General features: G+C 43.4%; 1 protein-coding gene and 1 long non-coding RNA gene across 10 annotated transcripts in view; one reads left to right on the forward strand and one right to left on the reverse strand.

Moving 5' to 3' along the window:
- Positions 1–24,533, forward strand: part of n4bp3 (NEDD4 binding protein 3) — a 144,416-nt gene that overhangs the window by 68,407 nt on the left and 51,476 nt on the right. The gene's annotated exons all lie outside the window — the stretch shown is intronic.
- On the reverse strand, positions 1,800–9,433 carry LOC132405134 (uncharacterized). Its single transcript, XR_009515772.1, has 3 exons — positions 9,392–9,433; positions 6,227–6,537; positions 1,800–1,934 (listed from the first exon to the last, which is right to left on the reverse strand). It is a non-coding gene; the product is annotated as an uncharacterized LOC132405134 (long non-coding RNA).

Consider the following 24,533-nt stretch of genomic DNA (forward strand, 5'->3'; position numbering starts at 1 on the left):
CATTTAACTTCACTAATTAGTTTTGAAGAATTCACCTCTTAGCACTTGATGCCATAATTACATTACTAATGTACAGCTTTACAGTTAGGATAAAATTTTAGTAAATTGGCAGCTGCATTATTTTGATGATGGAGAGAATTCAATTACTGTAATGGCTCTGAAGCATTTTGAAATACACTGACGATGTGAAATCCTGCTCCCATTTCAGTTTGTCTTCTTGAAGAGTGAAGAAAATCTCATGTCATTCACACAACAGTAATGAGCCAGCTCTGTCCCGTTTGGATGGCAAGAGTAAGATTTTTTTTAAAATTTGATGATGAAAAGAGAGCTTAAAACAAAAAAAAGCCATTTGGAATTTCTCTAGTGCCCACGTAGATGATTGAATTCTTGCTGAGGGAATTGCGAACAGGAAATTTCCTAATATTCAATGCAGAATGTTTTGCAATTTATCAACACACCAGGTGAAGTTAACAAGCCAGCCAAACATGAGTAAGTGTGAAAGAATTTCTTTTTTTGCTTTTTGATTGGGTGTTTGCATCTCCTGTTTATCGGCTTGGAGACTGAGTAGATTTAGGCTAGTCTTCCACTTCACCACTTACCTCTGTGATGACCTCATCGACAGTCCTGGGCTGAATTAACGTAAGTTTTCCACAGCAGTTAGTTTGCTGGTCACAGTGAAAGGTGGGCAGGCAAACCCAACTGTTTTCTGAGCCAGGGCATTGACTGACTATTTACTCAGTTTATGACATTGAAGGGGCAAATGTCTGAGGATATGTTGAGGTATTGTTATCAAGTATACAAGTTTATGATCATAGATTGTGGGAAATGTTATTCTCAATAGACTGAATTCCCATGAATATGTGGCTAACACAAACCACTGTTTTATCTAACATCTATATAAATCTATCTTTAAACTGGATAGATTTTTAGGTATTCAGTGGTGCTGAGAGAAAAGATCTTATTCAATGGTTTGGCAAGCAGGAGGGACCAAATGGATGAATTGTGCTTTTTAAGTTCTGAAATAGGTTCTAGTTGGAGTGTCTCATATCTATCTGGTCTTTATGGTTGGGCATGCTCTACAGCTTGGACTTACTAGCCACAAGGTCTACTCTTTGACATTTGATACTGTGGCAGCTTTGATTTTTTTTACCAAAGGGAAATGCATGCTTGATAAGGTCGTGCTTCCCTGTGCTATGGATTTTCAGCAGCCTCCATGGATGCAACCTGGAGCACTGAAGCTGAATCCTTGTGGCTGATTATCCTGCGGGAAAATATTAAACCATTCCTTTTCAGAGTTCCAATATTTTTGGAAATAAGGCCATTTCTCTCTCTTTATTTTTTTTCTAGTCTTTGATAATCTGATGAATTTAGGCACGATTACTGCATCCCACTGAAGAACTACAGTGCTACCAGACTCCGAGCATCACCTTTTCTTGGGCCAACAAGCTCTTTGGTGTTCTCAGTAGATTTGAATTCAAGAGGTTCCTTATCAAGTGTCTGTGGAGAATGCATCTATTGAGCACTGAAGCCCAGAGCAGAACAAGGTTGTCTGGGGCAGTATTCCCTATTTAAAAGGCTGCAAGAAATAATACATTCTTCATGAGGAATTTTTATTTTCTATGTTTTAATGCTTCAATGCAAAGAAATGCAAACACCATTAGGAAAAATGCTTTAAAAAAAATTCCTGTGGATTGATGCTTTACCCAACCACAACGACTGCAGATGTACATTTGGGAGGAGTTCCATTTGCAGCATTACAATCCTTTCCTGGATGAGCAGAATTCTGTGTCTGAACAGATTCGAACTCAATGTCAATGTATTGTCAAGCTGTAGTGTATATCTGTGTACTTGCTGTGTAGCTGTTGAGTTTTGGGATAATTTAAGTCATAGTCTTTTTTGATTGAGAAGAATTTGTTGCAAGGACTTTTTCAGATCTGTGCAAAAGGAATATAATCAGCAGTTACTAAACAAAAATATTGTAAGGGATGAGGTAACAAAATTGTAAGATAACTTGAACGTTCAGTTGAATATGTGTATGTTAAACAACTGCGAGATTAACCTTAAAGATGGGGAGGTTAAGTGATATCTTTTACCAAATTTTCACTTTCAGTTGAACATTGACAACTACAGAAAATGTATATTTACCGGATGCTCCATAATAAATTAGTGTAAGTGAGGGCCAGTTTAGACAAACCCACAGTATCAAGATAGTGTCAAATAGTGCACTTAGCCACATGCTGCCCAGAATTGGTCCTCACCCTCACCAATTTCTCCTTCAGGTCCTTCCACTTATTACAAACCTAAGGGTAGCCATAGGCTCTCACATGGGTCCCAGCTATGCCTGCCTCTCTGACTGTGTAGAACGCTCTACGTTTGAAGCCTTCCCCAGTTGTACTCATCAACATTTCCACCAATACATTGACCACCGCATTGCCGCTGCTCCATGTACCCATGCTGAGCTCATCAATTTTATCAACTTTTCCTCTAACTCTCACCCTGCCCTGAAATTCACTTGGTCCACCTCTGACACCCCCTCCCCTTTCTTGATCTCTCTGTCTCTACCTCTGGAGACAAAATGTCTAAAGATATTTGCTCTGTTGGTAAAAAATGAAATCAAATCATTAGAAAGAGGCAACATAGGGTCAGAAGGTGTTGAATCATTGTGGATAGAGCTAAGAAACTGCAAGGGAAAAATAACCCTGATGGGAGTTGTATAAAGCCCCTCCAAACTGTAGTAAGGATGTGGTCTACAAACCCCAATCGGAGAGAGACATTGCATGCCTTAAGGGCAGTGTTACAATAGTCATGGGAGATTTTAATATGCAGGAAGATTGGGAAAATCAGGTTGGTGCCGGGTCCCAAGAGGGGATATTTCTAAAATGCCTATGAGATGGCTTTTTAGAGCAGCTCATAATTGAGCCCACTAGGGGATCAGCTGTTCTGGATTGGGTGTTGTGCAATGAACCGGAACTGATTAGAGAGCTTAAAGTAAGAGAACCCTTAGGGGTAAGTGATCATAATTCACCCTGAAATTTGAGAAGCTAATGTCAGATGGAGCAATGGCTGGAATTTCTGGAAACAATTCAGAAGGCACAGGATATACACATCCCAAAGAAGTATTCTAAAGGCAAGATGACACAACTGTGGCTAAAAAAGGAGTCAGAGCCAACATAAAAGCCAAAGAGAGAGCATACAATAGAGTAAACATTAGTGGGAAGTTAGAGGATTTGGAAGCCTTTAGAAAGCAACAGAAGGCAAACTAAAAAGTCATTAAGAAGTTAGAGATGGAATACAAAAGTAAGCTAGCCATAACGTTAAAGAGGATTCCAAAAGTTTCTTCGGATACATATAGTATTCTGATTAAGATTTTACTGCTATGCTGTGAGGTAATTTTATTTTAACAATTTTCCGCAAAAGCAATATGTTCTGCTAGGAAGTGTTTTGGCTTCGGCTAAAGATAAAGAGCCATGTTGCCCAATTTAGGAATGTGTGCTAGCCAATCAGGATTGTCTGGGTATGTGTTGTAAATTTCTGCCCAGTGGGATGCAAGAGAAGATTCCATAGAGCTGGGTGGGTGGGATGAGATTGCTGAAGGACAGTAACCTGGTTTGGGGTCTTTTGGTGGGAGCTTTAGAGTGGGACACAAAGGAAGAAGCCTGCCAAATGCCAGTCGAAGGAGAGACCCATCGTATAAAGTACTTTTTACAGATAAATGGTTCAAAGGAGGAATTGTCAGTATTCCCGAGTTATCCAGTTTGTTTGAGATGGTCTTCGAGGGAGGTTCAAACTGAGGCTGGTGCCTTTCACACAAAACATGGGTTCAGCACATGAGTGAGTAATGCTCCCGACTAATCCGTAAATGAACTCTGTTTATGGGCATATTGCATTGGCTTAACTGTAATAGGTCCTTTTCTTTTCCTGTTAGCTCTTTTGTTAACATTGAAAAATTGGTAAATATGCTCGCTTTATAATTTTATATGTATACGACCTGTTATTTCTTGGTGATCAATAATTGTGCATGGGACAGTATTTACACAGCATTTGCTACAATCAATGTTCCTTAACATATGATTGAACCCCAAATCATACCGACCCTGGATGTATATTGCTTATGAAAGGTGATTCACATGGCTGTTAGCAGAGTTAGCGAATGAGCCAAGTTTCTATATGAGCTCTGTGAGATGGTTATATACATAAAGTGTAAAAGAGAGGCGAGAATGTATATCAAACCACTGGTAAACGGTGCTGGAAAGGTAGCAATGGGGGACAAAAAAAAAGGAGGATGAACTGAGTAAGCATTTTGCATCAGTCTTCACTGTGGAAGACACTAGCTGTATGGTGGAAGTTCCAGGTGTCAGGGGTCATGAAGTGTGTGAAGTTACCATAACTAGAGCGAAGGATCTTGGGATGGTTTGAAAGTAGATAAGTCACCTGGACCAGATGAGGTACACTCCAGAGTTCTGAAAGAGGTGACTGAAGAGATTGTGGAAGCATTCGTAATGACCTTTCAAGAATCACTAGATTCCAGCTGTCACTCCACTCTTCAAGAAGGGAGAGAGGCAGAAGAAAGGAAACTCTAGGCCAGTTAGTCTGACCTCAGTGGTTGGGAAGATGTTGGAGTTGATTCTTAAGGATGAGGTCTCAGGTTACTTGGAAGCACATGATAAAATAGGCTGCAGACAGCATAGTTTCCTCAAGGGAAAATCTTGCCTGATAAGCTTGTTGGAATTCTTTGACGAAATAGCAAGCAGGATAGACAAAGGAGAATTGGTTGATGTTGTATACTTGAATTTTCAGAAGGCTTTTGACAAGGTACCGCACATGAGGCTGCTTAACAAGCTGTAAGCCCGTGGTATTACAGGAAAGATTCTAGCAGTGGCTGATAGGCAGGAGGCAAAGCGAGGAACTGAAGGGAGCCTTTCCTGGTTGTCTGCCAGTGATTAGTGGTGTTCTGCAGGGGGCTGCGTCGGGACGGACATTCTTTTACATCATACTTCAATGATTTGGATGATGGAATTGTTAGCTTCGTTGCAAAGTTTGCAGACAATGTGAAGATAAATGGAGGGGCAGACAGTTTTTAAGAAGTGGAGAGGCTACCAAAGGACTTAGACAGATTAGGAGAATGGGCAAAGAAGTGGCATATGGAATATAATGCCAGGAAGTGTATGGTCATGCACTTTGGCAGAAGAAATGAAAGGATTGACTATTTTCTAAATGGAGAGAAATTACAAAAATCTGAAGCACAAAGGGACTTGGGAGTCCTTGTGTAAGACTCCCTGAAGGTTAGTTTGCAGGTTGAGTCAGTGGCGAGGAAGGCAAATGTGTTGTTCACATTCATTTTAAGAGGACTAGAATATAAAAGCAAGGATGTAATACTGATCAGGCCTCACTTGGAGTGTTGTGAGCAGTTGATGGCTCTGGGCCTGTGTTCACTAGAATTCAGAAGGATTACTGAATGAGGAGGAAGTTTTTTAGCCAGAGTGTGGGCGAATCTGTGGAATTCTTTGCCATGGGTAGCTGTGGAGGCCAAGTCTTTATGTATGTTTAAGGCAGAGCTTGGTAGATTCTTGATTAGTCAGGGCATGAAGGGATATAGAGAGAAGGTAGGAAGTTGGGGTGGAGAGGAAAATTGGATCAGCCACGATGAAATGGCAGAGCAGACTCGATAGGCCAAATGACTTTTTGTGCTGCAATATATTTTGGTCTATATCTATATCTACTGATTCCCACAGTTATCTTGAATATATCTCTTCACACCCTACTCATGTAAAAATGCTACTTCCATTTCTCAGTTCCTTTGCCTACCCCACAACTGCTCCCAGGATGTGGCCTCCCATTGTAGGCCATGAGATGTCCTCCTTCAAAGAACAGGTTTTCCCTTATTCCCTATTGAAGCTGCCCTCACCCACATCTCCTCCATTTCTCCTACATCCACAGTCACCCATCTTCCCGCTACCTTAACAGTGAAAGTGTTCCTCATGTCCTTACCTACTGCGCCATCAACCTCCGCGTCCATCCAACGTATTATCCTCCTCAACTTTTGCCATCTCCAAATGGTTCTTCCACTAAACATTTCTTTACATCCTTCCCCTCCCCCCCGGCTTTTGCAGGGATCATTCCCTCTGCAATTCACCTGTCCATTTTTCCCTCCCCACTCATCTCCTTCCCAGCACTTAACCCCACACATAGTCAAAGTGCTACACCAGCACATGTGTCACCCCCTCACCTCCCTTCAGGGGCCCAAACAGTCCCTCCATCCAGGTGACACAACACTTCAGCTGCAGATCTGCTGGGGTCATCTATAGTGGCCGATGCTCCCGATGCAGCCTCCTTGACAGAGGTGAAAACCGTCGCAAATTGTGGGACCGCTTCGTCAAGCACTGCCGCTCTATCCAGGACTTCCCGTTGGCTAAACACTTTAACTCCGATTCCCATTCCCATTCTGAGCTGTGGTCCATGGCCTCCTCTTGTGCCAAAATGAGGGCACCCTCAGGGTGGAGGAGCAATGTCTTGTATTCCAGCTGGGTGGCCTCCAACCTGATGGGATGAATATACATTTATGCTACTGGTAAACAAATTCGCCCTCATCGACCTATTCCTCACTCTGATCTTTTACCTCTTCTCACCTGCCTTTTAATTCCCTCGGGTCCCCTCCTTTTTCCCTTTCTCTTATGGACCACTCTCCTCTCCTATCAGTTTCCTCCTTCTCCAGCCACTCACCTGGCTTCACCTATTACCTTCCAGCTAGCATCTTTCCCCTCCCCCACTTCTTATTTTGGCATCTTCCCCCTTCCATCTCAGTCCTGGGGAAGGGTCTCAGCCCAAAACGCTGACTATCTTTTCATTCCCATGACCTGCTGAGTTCCTCCAGCATTTTGTGTGTGTTGCTTGAAGTTATCCTCCCTGGTTCAAGAGCCTGATGGTTGAGTGGTACTAACTATGCCTGAACCCGGTGGTGAGTCCTGAGGCTCCTGTAGGCAGCAGCGAGATGAGGGCATGATCTGGGTGACGAAGACACTGTTCTCCTGTGACAATGCTCCATGCAGATGTGTTCAGTCTTGGGGAGGACTTTGCTCGTGACGCACTGGGTCATATCCACTAATTTTTGTAGGATTTTCAAGGGCATTAATGTTTTCATACGTTGTAATGATTGTGATGTAGCCTGTCAATGTACTCTCCACCACACATCCGTGTAAGTGTGTCAAGTTTAGGATGTCATAAAGACCTTCGCAAGGTCCTCAGGGAGTAGAAAGCTGCCGTGCTTTCTTCGTAATTGCACTTAACGTGCTGGGCTCAGGAAAGCTTCCCTGGAATAAAAACATAGAGGAATTCAAAGTTGCTGACCCTCTCCAATTCCGACCCCCCGGTGAGGACTGATGGACTTCTGGTTCCCTCCTCCTCAAGTCAATAATTAGCTCCTTTGTCTTGCTGACATTGAGCAAGAGGTTGTTGTTAAGGCACCGCAAAGAGAGATTTTCAATCTCCCTCCTATATGCTGATATGTCACTCCCTTTAATTCGACCTACGGCAGTGATGTCCTCAGCAAACTTAAATAAGGCATTGGAGCCACACAGCCTTCGGTGTAAAATGAGTAGAGCAGGGGACTAAGCACACGGCCTTGTAGTGTACCTGTGCTGATGGAGATTGCGAAGGAGACGCCTCTGGTCTGCTTTAACAATATTACCCCTTACCTGAATGAGCAGATTTTTAAAATTGCTTTTCTAACGAAAGAGGTTTTCTAAATCTACATACATTAGTCAGTGTACACTCTAAATAGCATGTGCTAAATTTGATGTGGTACCACTGTTCTATTTATATTAGTGCCATTTAAATAGGGTACTGGTATGTTGAGATGTTCCGGTTGGATAAGGACACCCTGCCTATTCACCATCTCCAGGTCAAACCAGTTTCAAGTCACTGGATCCCTCTTTCTTCCATCGGACCCCATCCGCACCAGAACCAATCTCAATCTGAGTACATCATGCCAGGCTTCAGCAGTTATTAGCTTAAATGTACTGAGATCTCCCTCCATGCCAGGTATTGCCGCTGCATCTTCAAAGTCAGGGAATTTATCAGTATCAATGGTCTCACTATAGATGGGGGAGTTGTCTTGTTCATCAACAGCCTTGGCTCACTCTCAAGAGCATTTACTTATCCCAGTTAAAACTGTCCCATCACACAGAATGCCTTTCATGGTCTCGTACTCCTCCTCGCATAGCCTGACAAGCACAGCAATCATTAACCTTTTTACTCCATAGCTGAGTTGAATAATACCTCTATGTATGAGCAGAGGTATTTTGGGGTGGCAGGTTTCCCTACCCTGCACCTTCAAGGAGTTCCTTTCATGCTCTCCTCAATGACCACACTGACTTTTTTTTCCCAGAAGTATTCTATTTTGCTACCAACTTCCGTAAATATGTTTGGGTAGAAATCATTAGTAATGTAATAGAAGCAACACACACAAAATGCTGGTGGAACACAGCAGGCCAGGCAGCATCTATAGGGAGAAGCACTGTTGACATTTCAGGCCGAGACCCTTCGTCAGGACTAACTGAAAGGAAAGATAGTAAGAGATTTGAAAGTAGGAGGGGGAGGGGGAAATCCAAAATGATAGGAGAAGACAGGACGGGGTGGGGTGAAGCTAAGAGCTGGAAAGGTGATTGGCGAAAGGGATACAGAGCTGGAGAAGGGAAAGGATTATGGGACGGGAGGCCTCGGGAGAAAGAAAGGGAGGGGGAGCCACACCTAGGTTGGAGGAACAACACCTTATATTCCTGGGTAGCCTCCAACCTAATGGCATGAGCAGTGATTTCTCTAATTTCTGTTAATGCCCCTCCTCCCTTTCTTACCCCATCCCTGATTTATTTATTTCCCCACCCCCTTTTTTTCTCTCTCTGCCCCTCACTCTTTGCCTGTTCTCCATCTCCCTCTGGTGCTCCCCCACTCCCCCTTTCTTTCTCCTGAGGCCTCCTGTCCCAGGATCTTTTCCCTTCTCCAGCTCTGTACCCCTTTTGCCAATCACCTTTCCAGCTCTTAGCTTCATCCCACCCCCTCCGGTCTTCTCCTATCATTTTGGATTTCCCCTACCCCCTCCTACTTCCAAATCTCTTACTATCTTTCCTTTCAGTTAGTCCTGACGAAGGGTCTCAGCCCGAAACATCGACAATGCTTCTCCCCATAGATGCGGCCTGGCCTGCTGTGTTCCACCAGCATTTTGTGTGTGTTGCTTGAATTTCCAGCATCTGCAGATTCCCTCGTTTTTAAGTAATGTAATAGAGTTGACATTAATTTCAGTGGATCATGGGAGTGGAGTTCATTACACAGATTTTACCTCGATATACCTTTAGAGCACCGACAAGGAAAAAATTCTATTCCAGTAAATCACACTTACTGACTTAGGCCAAGCACCCCACGATTGTGTTTCTACTCTTACGCCATGTATGAATGACGGCTGAATTTAAACTCTGTTCTGCTTGCTGAAGTTTGCCAGACAATAAACAACAAATTTTACACACCGTTTGAGAGCTTGCAGCATGAATGGGTTCATTCAATATGCTGGCTTTGGCTCTTCCCACATTTCATGAGAGTGCTACCCTGGGGGAACGGTGGTGGCTGCCCATCAGGTGGGGTGATGAAGGTGCTGACTATCTTTATTAATCTGGACTCAGTCCAATGTGGTGTCGCTGGGGCCTATTGTGGCATCCAGAATTTTTATTTCATAGAATTAATTGAGCTGGGACTCCTGGTTCTTATCTCCTACAGATCTGCACCTTATAAAGCACTGTTCCTGCAGCTCAGAACCGCAGGGCTTAATTGCTATGCATGGTTACACCGCTACTAAATAAACCTTTTGTTTAAAAGTCTTTTCAGTCATTGTTAATGTGTCTGTGGGCAAGTTAATATTTAAACACTTAGCTGCTGTTGAATTGTCTGCCTGTTTGCAGCTTCAGTTGTAATGATGTTGTTCAAGGTCCACAAGTTGCCTTCCAGCAATACTTTAACAAGGGGCTACCTGTGGTGGAATTTGAGCGACAAATAACTAGACTCCAGCTCAGTGTTCAGGGGTTTGAAGGTAGATTTCAAGACTCCAATAAGTGGTATTCTAGACTGCTTAAATAGCAAAAACTAGGTAGACAGCTTATCACACATGGCAAGTCATTAATTATTTATCATTTTGATTTGCCTGTATTATGTTTTGTTGTTTATTTGACATTGGTTTATTTAATTGGCATGGTTATTTAGGACTGTAAAATATCAGGCACTCTATGTAATTTGTAGATTAAATACCATAATCAAGGAGATGGATCGGTTGTGTGTGTAATATTTGAGTAATTGTGTGTGTGTGTGTGTGTGTGTGTGTGTGTGTGGATTAAGCATTCTTGTTTATTTAAATAATTCATAAAGGTTATATGTATAAGTACATGAATAACATATGCCATTATGCTACCAAGCGAAACATGTGTGCTTCACTTAAAGCAAACACAAGGACTCACATTTCAGATTTGAATTAGGTTAATGCATTGAAGTTACAAAACATAACATTGGCGATGAGGTATTATTAAAAATGAACCAGAGATGGCCTGTTGAAGTGCAGCAAGACATTCAAATCTAAAATTGCAGTGAGTAGAGAACACAGCCCAACACCTGCGGAGACTGTCGAGTTTAAAAAAAGTAACAGAGCATGTGTTCTTCAGAAGGGAAGAGTATTAAAAAAAGACAATAAACTGAACAATTCACGGGTTCATAAAGAGTAAGTAGTGGCTGGCGATGATCATAAAAAAGAGCAGAAATAGGCTACATTGCAAAGATATTTGATTGCACAAGAGATAATTGGCTCATGTATACTGAGCTAATTGAACAGTATTTTGAAGCAAATGAAATAGCCAGTGAGAAATTAATACAAATTTTACTAATTGATTGAGTTTAAAGGTATACAGTTTGCTTTGAAGTTTGACTGCTTCAACCAAACCAATAGAAATGAACTCTGCTGATATTGTAAAAGTAATTCAGGAATATTTAGAACCAAAGCCATTATTGATTGCAGAATGTTTTAGGTTTCATAAGTGAAATCAGATGAAAGGGAGTCCATTTCAGCTTGCGTGGTTGATTTGAAGAGATGGCCTGAGTATTGTCAGTTTGATAATAGGCTTGATGATGCACTGAGTTTGGTTTATAGAGTCTTAGAACAAAACATTCAAAAACAACTACTAACTGAAACACAACTTGCATTTAAAAGAGCAATTGAAATTGTTGTATCAATGGAAACAGCAGACAGACACAATTGAGTTGCAGTCAGGCATGAAAGCGAGCATGAACAAGCTTGTAACGCCTAAACAGAAACCAGCCTGGCCAAACAAATTGTGTTATCATTGTGGTAGGGTCTCACGTACACCAGATTTAAAGGTGAAAATGCATCAAAGTGGAACACATACAAAGAATATGTCGAGCAGACAAAAATAAATGGACAGCACAGAGAATAGAAAAAAGATAAAAAAAAAAACAAGTTGCAGTTGCATGGACTATTATGTAACACATTTAATACACATTTCATTGCAGAAAATCGAATTATGTTCAAAATATTATATTTCCCTGTGTGGAAGATGTTGGCAGCTGCTGAGTTTAGAGACATGAATTTTGGCTGCTACTCCCGTACAAGAGTGATTCTTTGTTAGGATACCAGCATTCAAATGAGACATGAAACCAAGGCCAGCCTGCTCCTTTCGGAGGTATCAGAGATCCCATCAGCCTAAGTCATGGAAAGGCTGGGCAGTTATTGCTGATTTCAATGCCAATTGTCACTCAGTATCAGTATGGCAAGAAAAAAGATTATTCAGCTGTTGTAACATTGATGTTTATGGAACCCAGCTGCTTCTATTCTTCTGACGTGAACCCTGTCGCAATAGTTCAAAAATACTTCTTTGGGTGCAAAGATTTTTTTCTGACGTCCAGAGAAGGATGTGAAAGGCACTGTAAACATACACACCTTTCCTTTCTTCCTTCCTTTGCCCGAATTGGCTATTCTTTAGGTGCAAGTTCAAAGCGTTCAGCTAGCATTTTGCACCCTTGAGAATCTTTGGAGTTCAGCCCTTTCTTTTGACTCATTGTCCACTGATTCCACTTTTATTACCACTTAGGACAAGGCTTTCTTTGGTGCTGAAACCATGAATCTCCAACAAGCGCACATTTTGAAATTAGTCATTGTTGTGTGGTGTTTTTTTAAAATTCCTGTACATCCTGACAGGTGCAGTCAGTTTGGATACTTCTGTAAGCACTATAAATCCCTGGTGTGCAGACTTGTGCTTTTGTTCTCAAGAGTTCAGTGGTGATGTGGATATCAGTGGTATAGCAGAAAGCCCCAGAGGAGGTGCTAACTAGCTACCTCCTTGAACAGGTTGGTTGGGGATTGTAACTGGGTCAGTAAGTTCCAGGATTTCAATGTAACCAAGATAAGAGATTAAAAATTATCTTTATTTGTCACATGTACTATACATCAAAACATACAATGAAATGCGTCATTTGTGTGAAGGACCAACACAATCCAAGGATTGTTTAGTAACAGAAGTGATATCATAATCTTAACTGATGTTATTTCCTTTGTACATATTCTCTGGAGTGTTACTCTAGCCTATTACTTTCTTAAATAATTATCAAATCAAAATCTGCCTCTGAGTATTTTCAGTCTCGACTCCAGCTCCAGATCTCTGCCTTGCAGTAGTTTATTTGAATTCCATTTGCCACTACTCATGAATTTTCTTCCTTATTCATGCTCTCTTTCATGAACTTTTTAAATTTGCATTCTTTAGAAAGGGATGGAATACTTGCATGGAAAACTTCCAACCCCAACAGCAATTTCCTGGGGAAGCTGCGTGGGTTGTTGTCGTACATCGACCCAGTGTGGAATTGCTACCATTCTTGGTCTTGATGTGTTGCAGACTGATGGTACTCATACAATTTATAGAGCTCGTCAAAAATAATTAAAACCAGACCACCCAGTCCGCTATCTTCCCGCCCACCTGATCAAGATTTTATTAATTAATTTCACAGTCTATAGTCCTGTAGTCTGACTTACCAATGGTTCATTATGTACCTTTCACATGTTTTGAGGGTGTTCTTCCTCCCCTGGTTTCACCAATAAGATGTAACTCTCTGATTCCCTAAAAATCTTCCACCAGTTAGTTTGAATTTATACTCTGGTTATTGATATATATATATATATATATATATATATACACACATATATATATATATACACACACACACATATCTCTCTCTCCCTCTCTCCTTCTCTCTCTCCCCCCCCCTCTCTCCCCCTTCCCTCCCTCTCTCCACCCCCCTCTCTCTCTCACTCACACACCAGGGCTTCATACCCTCCCCTTTCTTGATCTTTCTGTCTCCATCTCTGGAGATGGCCTATCTATTGATATCTACTATAAGCCTACAGACTCTCACAGCTACCTGGACTATTCCTCTTCCCACCCTGTCTCTTGCAAAAATGCTATCCCCTTCTCACAATTCCTTCATCTCCGCCGCATCTGCTCTCAGGATGAGGCTTTTCATTCCAGGCCAAAGATGTCGTCTTCCTTTTTTTAAAAAAGGGGCTTCCCTTCGTCCACCATCAACTTTGCTCTCAAACGCATCTCTCCCATTTCCCGCACATCTGGCCTCACCCCATCCGCCCTCTACCCCCCTCGGTATAGGGTTCCCCTTGTCCTCACCTACCACCACACCAGCCTCCAGATCCAACATATAATTCTCCGTAACTTCCGCCACCTCCAACAGGATCCCACTACTAAGCACATCTTTCCCTCTCCCCCTCTTTCTGCTTTCCGCAGGGATCGCTCCCTACGCGACTCCCTTGTCCACTAGTCCCCCCCATCCCTTCCCTCCGATCTCCCTCCTGGCACTTATCCTTGCAAGCGGAACAAGTGCTACACCTGCCCTTACACTTCCTCCCTCATCACCATTCAAGGCTCCAGACAGTCCTTCCAGGTGAGGTGACACTTCACCTGTGAGTCGGCTGGTGTGGTATACTGCGTCCGGTGCTCCCGGTGTGGCCTTTTATATATTGGTGAGACCTGACGCAGAATGGGAGACCGTTTCGCTGAACACCTACTCTCGGTCCACCAGAGAAAGCAGGATCTCCCAGTGGCCACACATTTCAATTCCACATCCTATTCCCATTCTGATATGTCTATCCATGGCCTCCTCTACTGTCAAGATGAAGCCACACTCAGGTTGGAGGAACAACACCTTATATACCAGCTGGGTAGCCTCCAACCTGATGGCATGAACATTGACTTCTCTAACTTCCGTTAATGCCCCTTCTTATCCCCTCCTTGATATATTTAGTTTTTTCCCCTCTCCCCTTTTTTTTCTCTCTCTCTGCCCATCACTCTGCCTGTTCTCCATCTCCCTCTGATGCTCCCCTCCCCCTTTCTTTCTCCCTAGGCCTCTCGTCCCATGATCCTTTCCCTTCTCCAGCTCTGTATCCCTTTTGCCAAGCACCTTTCTGGCTCTCAGCTTCACCCCACCCCCTCCGGTCTTCTCCTATCCTTTCACATTTTCCCCTTCCCCTCCTACTTTCAAATCTCTTACTATCTTTCCTTTTAGTTAGTCCTGACGAAGGGTCTCGGCCCGAAACATCGACAGCGCTTCTCCCTATAGATGCTGCCTGGCCTGCTGTGTTCCACCAGCATTTTGTGTGTGTTGCTTGAATTTCCAGCAACTGCAGATTTCCTCGTGTAGAGCTACAGTAAGTCCATTCTAGCCTTCTGGCTGACCAGGGTGTGAACAGACTTGTTACATGTCTCCTTGCATAGTCAGTCAAACTGTGAGAATAAACAAGGATTATAGAGGGGTTATTTATGCTATGATCTGGATCCATTCTGGTACTCTTTGTTCTGGCTAACACAGTGAGGCTTTATCTGTGTTTATAAAGGAAGCATTAATGATTTCTGAAGAAATATTCGTGGCATTTATGACTTTCATTATGCTGTGCTGACTGATGAAATGTCCTTTTGGCCAGGCAGTCATAAAAAACCAAAATGATTGTTGGGGACAGGGCTGGGTGAAAAGGCCAGGCCGATTTGGAGTGGTTGGTCTACAGCTGCAGAGAGGACAGTCTGTGAGAAATTCATGGCTTAGATTATACTGAAGTACTGGTACTGTCTGCCCATGTTCTTTATTAAGTTGGACTGATCTTGGGTGAATAGGGACCAGCTTTTCTCACATCTGAGTAATGGAGGCTGGGTCTTGAATGATGCAATGGAGTGATGTAGCAGGTCAGAACGCAACCTTTCAAACACCCCTACTGAAAGCTTTTTTTATCTCTAGCTTTACTGGCTGTAATGATTTTAATGCCTCTGACGCTTCAACATTTCTTAGTATTTTTAACTTACAAAAACATTTAAAATAACTAAAAGTGAAATAAATTATAGTCTGAAAATTACCAATTTTTTAACGCCAACTTTAAAAGACAGCTTTTTATGTAATGAGAATAAGCAAACATATTTGTAAATTATTCAGAATAAGATAAATCATAAACCATAAGTCATTTTATGAATGAACTTGTGTTATGCTATTTTTTAACTTGTATTGCAAACACAACTTATTATATGCACTATATTGTGCACATCTCCCGCAAGATCTTCTGGTAAGATGGTGGCGCGTTCAATTGCAGTGGCTTCTCTGGGGGTCAACCAGAGGTATTATTTCCCTTTTTAAATGTATTTTTTTTTACAAAGGCAAGACCCTGCTGAGCATTAAGAACTTAAAGTACTGCAGGTCTACCCTATCAGTGAGTTGCTCGTTGGTGGAGAAACTGAAGCAGCTGGAGTAGGTGTGGATTGCGCTGCTGCCTACGCAGAGAGGTGTTGGAAGAGTTGGTGCGTGAAGGCCATTGGGCGTTGTTAATGTGGAATGCTGCAGGTCTGATTTATTGGCGGACGGCAGGGGCAGATGGTGGGGGAGATCTGTGCCGTCGGTTGTAGCAAGAACTAGGCCTCAGGCTGCCCAAGAGAGAGGCGTAGGGGTTGGTGTGTTCCACTGGCGGTGGTGTGGCACCGTATCCAAGATGGAGGCGGTATTGCTCTCAGTATTCCCTCGGCAAAAGACAAGTTGTATTGTGCTCGACTGCAGACAGCTGCAGCATCCACGGACTCGGGGATCTTGGACTTTTCTTTTGTGTGACTATATTTTAACTGATATTTTATACGTGCTATATGTGCCTTGTGCTGTGTATGACTGTTGGAACTGCGTTTTGCACCTTGACCCCGGAATAACTCTGTTCATTTGGCTGTATTCTTGGGTATCCATGTATGGTTGAATGAGAATAAATTTGAATGCGAGAAGAATCTGGCTTGTTGTTGGTTAATTATCCTCAGGTTATTTTGAAATGTGAGTTTATTGTCAAGTGCAGAGGTGCAATGAAAAACTTACTTGGAGCAGCTTCACAGGTAGCAGAAGTTTATCGGGATGCTGCCTGGTTTAGAGGGCACGTGCTATCATGAGATGCTTGATAAACTTGGGTTGTTTTCTCTATGGAGGCTGAGGGGAGATTGGATAGAGGCTTATAAGATTACGAGAGGTGTAGACAGGGAGTGTGTTTCCCAGTGTTGAAATGTCTAAAACCAAATGGTATGCATTGACTGTGAGAAAAGGGGTAGGTTCAAAGGGGATGTGAGGAGTACGTTTTTTTTACTCAGAGTGGTGGATGCCTGGTATGGTGGTAGAGACAAATACATTAGAGGCCCTTAAGAGATTCTTGGATAGGCACATATATGTAAGGAAGATGGAGAGACGTGGATGTTGTGTAGGTAGGGGGGATTAGTGTTTGGGTGTTCTTGACTTGCTATTTAGCTGGTTCTGTTCCTGTGCTGTACTGTTCCTTGTTCTAAGGACCCCACCAAGCAGCCCTTGCTCTCATCGGGAAGGGGGTACAGGAGCCTCAGGTCTCACACCATCAGGTTCAGGAATTGTTATTATCCTTCAGTCATCAGTCTCCTGAACCAGTGTGGATAACTTAATTCAGTTCAACTCCGAGTTCTTCACTGAACACAACCTGTGGACTCTGCAACTCATGACCTCAATATTATATATTTATTCATTATTTTTTCCTCTCAACTCAAGCTGGTAATGACTCAAGTGTGGGCATAGCCAAGCAGACTCATTTCTCAATATAATGTTCAGTCAGATTCGTGGGTTGGCCAAGTGATACAGAAAGCACTCTCTGCGAATAGGTATATTAATCATTTATTTACAAACAGTAAAAATTCAACCAAACATTCATGTTCCTCAAGCCACAGACACTACAAAGCTGAATTTTCAATACACAAATGTACATTCAACAAATATACTTGTCAAATGTGCACAGAGAGAATACCTCCCCAGCATCATGTTCATCCTTGCCTTAAACAGAGGAAGAAGAGAGCAAATCCCTTCCATGTGCTATTTTATATCCCAGTATATCTGAAACTGGATACCAGCCATCTATCCGATGGGAAAAGCAGCTGCACCTACTAAACTGACCAATTACAATGGAAGTGGCTTTCGACAGTCAGAATAAGGCATTCCCCCACAAGACACTCAACTACTAGGAACTTTAGGACTATTCTAGTAATTTAGTATTGTGGCCTTCTTAAGATTTACATACATTGATATTTCATTGATATACATTGATAATTGTTTGCCACTATTGCATTGTGCCTTTGGCATAATAGCAGTTGTAGATATTGCATTCGGGACAATATATACCCTGCTCACGTTCCAAAGTCTTTCAGTTTCCTCTTTTAATTATTATTATTATTATTATTGTTGTATTTGCATGGCTTGTCTTTTGCACATTAGCTGCTTGTCAACCTTTGTGCATTGTGTAGTTTTTCATTGATTCTATTGGATTCGTTCGGCTGTGAATGCCTGCAAGGAGATGAATCTCAGGGCAGTGTACGGTGATATCTGCGTACTTTCATAATTAATCCTCAAGCAGCACCTCCCAAAGGTGATGTATTGGGCTGAGTTGTGTGCTCCAGATTTTAAACTAGCAAATCAAGTGTTTCATGAAACAGTACTTACGATGTATCTGAATATGGTAATCTATGTGGAGCTTTTACATTTTAAGCAGAGCCATTCTTGCAGTTCCAAGCATCTGATGGGCACCGATGTGTGTTAGTGGCTCTGTGTGAGGTGGGGGGGAGGGGAGGGGTGGTGGAGGATGGTTGAGTAACAGAGACCGCAAGATACAGGAACAGAATTAGTCCATTTGGCCCATTGAGTCTACATCATGTCTGTTCCATTTCCCTCTCAACCCCATTCCCCTGCCTTCTCCCCGCACCCCTTCATGTCCTGACTAATTAAGAACCTATCAACCTCTGCCTTAAATATACCCAATGACTTGGCCTCCACAGCAAGTTGTGGCAACAAATTCCACAGATCGAAGGAAGTGGGCTAAGGCTTGTTTTTAAATTTATTTCTTACTTCCCTGCCAATTTCTCTTGAACACATTAACTCCTCGTTTTTTTTAAGACACAGGCAGAGGTAATTCAACTCATCAGATCCATGTTGGCTGTCAACAGAGCAATTCCATCAGGCACCTCAGCCTCACTCACATACCCTTCAACTCCCCTTTGACTTTTTTGCCGCTGACTGACACTTGGAGTGATTTACAGGAGCTAATTAACCCACCCACATGTCTTTGGAAAGGGGAAGCCCACGCGGAGACTGGACAAACTTTGTACCGAATGCTTCGCAGATCAGGAGCAGACCCGGATCACTGGAGCGTGAGGCAGTAGCACTACCCGCTGTGCAGCCGTCACTAACCTGCAGTTCACTGAAGTGTACTAACACTGACACTTTGCTAAAGTTCAAAAAATTGCTGTTGCCCTCACCGGTAATAACTCAGCTGCTTAATGAACTGTTGGGGGCATCACCCTGAAACATGATTCTGTGTGGTATAATGGCCCACATTTCACATCCCACGTCAATTTTCTCACACATCCCGCTTGCACGGGCTGGCTACCGAATCTGACCTGGCCTCTTGCACTGAGTTCAGCTGTGAGAGCACACTGTTGGTGAGTGATAATAGCAGAAACACCAAGCACGGGTAAATGAGTACAATTGATGCTGCTGCCAAGCTCCCTCCATTCATACAACAGATTGTAACTAAAGTCAGTTTTAGCTTGCATATTTCAGCTCATCTAAACTCTAGATCCCAGTCCAACCTTACCCCTGGTCAACACTCTGGACCACAGCTCTGGCCGCACTCTCAGGTCCCACACTCTGAACCCCAGATCTGACCTCGCTCTCGTCCCACATTCCTGACCTGGGTCCGACCTCACTCCCAGCACACACTCTGAACCCCAGATCTGACCTCACTCTCTTTTCCCTCTCTAGTCCCACATTCTGGCCTCTCTCCCAGTCCACACACTGAACCCCAGATCTGACTTCACTCTCTGTTCACACTCTAATCCCATGATCCAGCTCAGATCTCACCCCCAGCCCACACAGAACCCCGGATCTGACCTCACTCTCTGTCCCCTCTCTAGTCCCACATTCTGTCCTCACTCCCAGCCCACACCCTGAACCCCAGATCTGACCTCGCTCTCGGTTCACTCTCTAGTCCCATGCTGCTGCTCCGAGCTCCCTCCCAGCCAGCCCCGTCCGATCTCTCTTGTGGTTCACAATCTAGCTCAGTCTCCTGATCTGACGCTGGCTTCACCTCTGGCCCACACGTGGAACCGAACTCATGGTACTGGTACACTCCTGCTCTTTTGAGCCTCTGGAGCAATTTTGAAGTAGAGTCTGGGACAGACCTTGAGTATGCAGGTAGTGGTTCAGTGGATAATGCATATGCTGTCAGCTGCACCTTTTGAAGTTAGTGAGGTTGCAGTACCAGTGACTCCTTGGAACTGCAGGATAGTGATCTGTTTGCTTGGTTCAAATGCCCATAAAGAATGCAAACCCTGGACTGTGTTCTATTGGATGTCCAGCTGTTATTCATGGAGGTTCCTTTTTCAATGATTTACAGTATGTCAACACATCGAAAATATTAAAGATGTCTGCAAAGTAGCTGTTAAACATCCTTTACATTCAAGTTCAGTTTATTGTCATTTAACTGTACACATCTATGATGATGGCATACGTTAGTCTCGCGAGACCATGGACCTGCACCTGGAAAGTCTTGCTTCATTCGTCTTCTCCAGGGCGCCGGCCTGGTCGAGGTTGTACGGAAGACCGGCAGTTGCCCAAGCAGCAAGTCTCCCCTCTTCACGCCACCGATGTTGTCCAAGGGAAGGGCAAGGGCCGATACAGCTTGGCATCAGTGACGTCGCAGGAGTTGCCAGAGCGAGATAGGAAGGCAACATCAGACTGCCTTAGGAACTCCAGCTCTAGATTTGCCCTCAGGGTTTACTCCCGAAGCCTTTCCCATGAGTGGGTATGGCCACAAGGCAGCAGGAGTCCTGACGAAGGGTCTCGGCCCGAAACGTCGACAGTGCTTCTCCCTATAGATGCTGCCTGGCCTGCTGCGTTCCACCAGCATTTTGTGTGTGTTGCTCGAATTTCCAGCATCTGTAGATTTCCTCGTGGAGGTTTGAAATCAGAGTTTTCCCTCCCTACACAACTATACTGCCAAACAAGTCAACGTTCCTCCAGACCAGGGTGCAAAATGCAGTACATATAACACACACAACACATAAAGTAATGTTACCACAAGTAAGTTTACAAATAATCAGGTGCAGTTACGACAGTTTAAGTAAACGGTAAGCAGTATAATGCTACTGATGCTTCAAGTGTGATGAGACCTGGGTGGAGGCAGGAAGTTCAGTAGTTATATGGCTGGCCAAAGAAGCATTTTCCTTTCCTAACAGTTCTTGTTCTAATGCTACGGTACTTCTTGCCTGATGGTGATGTGGGGGAGGTTCAGAGGTTGGGTGGTTGGGACAATACTAATACTAAGGGCCCTGCATACATAGTGCTCCTGATGAATATCTCTGAGGGGTGGAAGAGAGACCCTGACGACCCTCGCAATCCTTTGTAGGACTTTGAATTAGATGGTGGTCTCCTAATTCTAGGTTGTTAAGTCAGAAGATTCACGCTGACAGGAGCCATCAGTATCTCTTTGTTGAAGAGAGCCTGGTACATGTTACACGTTTTGACCTCCTTTCAACCAGCTTAAGTCCTTCAGCTTTCCAGAGTCTGGTGCATGAATAGCAAATCAGGGCTCGAGCTCTCTCCCTGTGTGGAGGGTCATCAGAGGCCACCTGCACACATAAATGCACCAAAGCTGTTTGCGAAGGCTTGCCTCCTGGTTCTTCGAATGAAGTCTTGGTTTTGAATTCCTTTCAGCTACAAGCTGATCTTTGGCTATTGACATGCCAGTGTGGTTTGATTTGAGAATCGTTTTTATTTATTCCTTCAGAGACCTCCCACTGCATCTTTTTAACTTTTTAATAAAACAATTCAGCAAGAGTCATATAACCTCTTTTGTAAATTTCCTCACCCCTTTGGTGAGATTGTCACAGAAACAGGACCTTCATCCCACCACATCCATGCTGCCCATTCTGTCCCTGTCTACACAAATCCAACTGGCCAGCACCAGCTGTCTAGCTGCCCTTGCCTTGACAATTTATTTTCCTGTCTGTTGTGAGTACCTGCCTCCACCACCCACTCAGGCAGTATGGTTGAATTTCCGTCCACTTTCTGATTAAATTCTTCTCAAATTATGTCCAAATTTGAATTCCATTACCTTAAATTTATACTCTGTAGTTCTAGACAACTTTGATATCAGGAAATATTTACTACTCTCTATCTATCAGATCTTCTCCAGAGGTTCAAAGGTTCATTTTATTATCAAATTATGTATGTACAATACAATTCTGATATTCATCTTCTCTAGATAGCCAAGATATGAGAAGGCAGATTCAATAGGGTCTTATAAGGGACTCCTGGATCAGCACATGGAGCTTAGGAAAATAGAAGGTAATGAGCAACCCGAGGGAATTTCTAAAGTAAGTACATGTTTGGCACAGCATTGTGGGCCGAAGGGCCTGTAGGTTTTCTGTGTTTCTACATACAGAAAAACCCTGTAGGTCATTGAAAGGAAAGACATCAACTCCCCCTGACATGAAAAAGAAAAAGAAACAAAACCCTCAAACCCCATTAGCCCCCACTCCCTCCCTTACACAAAGACTAACAGATCCCCCCCCCCCATGCAAAACAGCAGCTGGAACATCGAAACCCCCAACCCCCTCCCTTGCTAAAAACAGCAACAGTAACATCAAATCCCCAAACCCCTCCCTCACACAGAAAAACCAATAGATCCACTCCAACAAAAATAAGTCCAGCCTATTGTCTCTTACAACTAAAATGAATCTCCTCTGTCTGCCCTCCAGTGCTATAATAATAATCAGGTAATTTCCGCTCAGGCAGTTAGCTTAATGAATTTCCTGGTACTGCATGGCAGAACTGCAATGTGGGGGGAGGGGGGATATCCGTGGGCTTTTTCTGAAGGAGCATATATTTCAGAAACAGGATCAGAGTTATTATCACTGATTTGTATGACATGAAGTTACTTATTTTGCTGTAGCAGTGTAGTGCAAAGACATAACACTGCTATAAATTAATGGCTAGTGGGGAAAAGAAGTGATGAGGTAGTTTTCACGGAGCATGCGGAAATCTGATGGTGGAAGGGAAAAAGATGTTCATAATTGGTTGGTGTGGGTCATCAGGCTCCTGTACCTCCTCCCCAATGATAGTATGGGTAAGACCCAGATGTTGAGTGTCCTTGCTGATGGAACCATCTTCTTTTGTCATCGTCTCTTGAGCATGTTGGCAATGGTGGGGAGGGTTGAGGTTCACTACAGAGGTAGGTGGGGCTGCCTCAAGTGGATTTAATAACCCCAGGGTAAGCAATGGTAAAAGTCCTGAAGAATGGTCTGGGCCCGAAACTTCGACTGTTTACTCATTTCCATAGTTGGTGCTCGACTTGCTGAGTTCAGCCTTCTGTACGTGTTGCTGTGGATTTCCAGCCTGTGCAGGCTTGTTCATGGGAAAGGTTAGCCTCTTTGCAGCATGCCTGCAGTAAACAAGTACGTCCTTCAGGAATGTCAGATAATGCTGGGCTTTGAACAAGAAAGCATAAGCAGCTTCTGGCCAGGCTGCAGCCGGCTCGGCTCACAGCCACTGTGGACACTCCTCTGCCCAGAAATTGCACAGTAGCCCAGTGTTCGTATATTTAGGAGAGGGGAAAAATGCATTGGGAGGAGGGCTATATGAAGGAAAAATAAACACAACCTTAATGAAAGTCAAAACAACGGAAGGTGCTGGAATTTGAAATAAAATTGGGAAACATTGGAAACTCTCTGCAGGTCAGGCAGAAAGAGAAACAGAGATAATGTTTCAGGTCTATGACCCTTCATCAGTAATATTCTGTCTTTAAACTCCCCCCTCCCCGCCGCCTGTTTGACCTGACATCTTAAGGGAGATCACTTTCCACTAATTATGCCTGTTCTTCTCCATCTGAATTGAGCTGTTGCATTCACTGACTCTGGCTTTCCATCTTGTACTCAACTGATCTTGGATTCTGTGAAAAAGAGCTTCAAAACTGAGTGCCTGCACTTGAGTGAAAATCAAGTGCTTGGCACAGTGTACCACTGATGGAGAAAATATCTTCTTACTGGCTGCCTTGTGCTTCTTATTATCTGTCTGACTTCCCTGCAGCTTTTGAGTTATCAAAGAAGATGTAATGTGAAGAATTTAGCAGGTCAGACTCTATGGAGGGACATAAAGAGTTGACATTTCTGGCCAAGAGCCTACATTGGGATTGGGAAGGAAGAGGACCGAAGTCAGAATAAGAAGATGGGAGAAAGGGAAGTACAAGCTAGTAGGTGATAGGTAAGACCAGGTGAGAGGAAAGGTGGATGCTGGGGGTGCGATGATGTAAGAAACTGTGAAGTGATAGGCGCAAGAGGTAATGGGCTACTGGAGAAGAAATCTGATTGGAGGGGACATTGGACCAAAGAGTAAAGAGAGGGAGGAGGGGAACCAGAGGGAGGTGATGTGCAAGTTGTGTGGTGGGGAGGAAAAGAAAAAGGTGATAGGACTGCCAGAATGATGGAAAACAAAATGGGGCAGGGGGTGGGTAACTAATTGGAGCTTTCTTTGTTTGTCATTCCTTTTCCTTCCCCCTAACATTTTTCTGTGCTACTTGAATGATCTGCAGCCTTAGCTAATAAGAAACCTCCAGCTGGATTTGGCTCCATCTGAAGCACAGAGAATTTGAGGAAGGAACTCTGCTGAGCAGGAGGCCTGTCATTAATCAGGGCATCTGCTTCCAATCTGCAAACCTGTGTTCCATCATTGAGATCTGCTCTCAATCCAGAACGAGCAATCGGCAGCTTTCCTGAGCAAGGGGAGCTCTGCTGGTTTGCAGCAAGAACCATAAATTGCTCCTGCTTATTTGTCGTAAATTTATCACCTGCTACGCTTCAGTGCGATTGATTTATTGCAATGTTGACCTCAGTCTGAACTGTAGTTTCTGG

The sequence above is a fragment of the Hypanus sabinus genome, chromosome 15, assembly GCF_030144855.1.
Source record: "Hypanus sabinus isolate sHypSab1 chromosome 15, sHypSab1.hap1, whole genome shotgun sequence".
Lineage (NCBI taxonomy): Eukaryota > Metazoa > Chordata > Chondrichthyes > Myliobatiformes > Dasyatidae > Hypanus > Hypanus sabinus.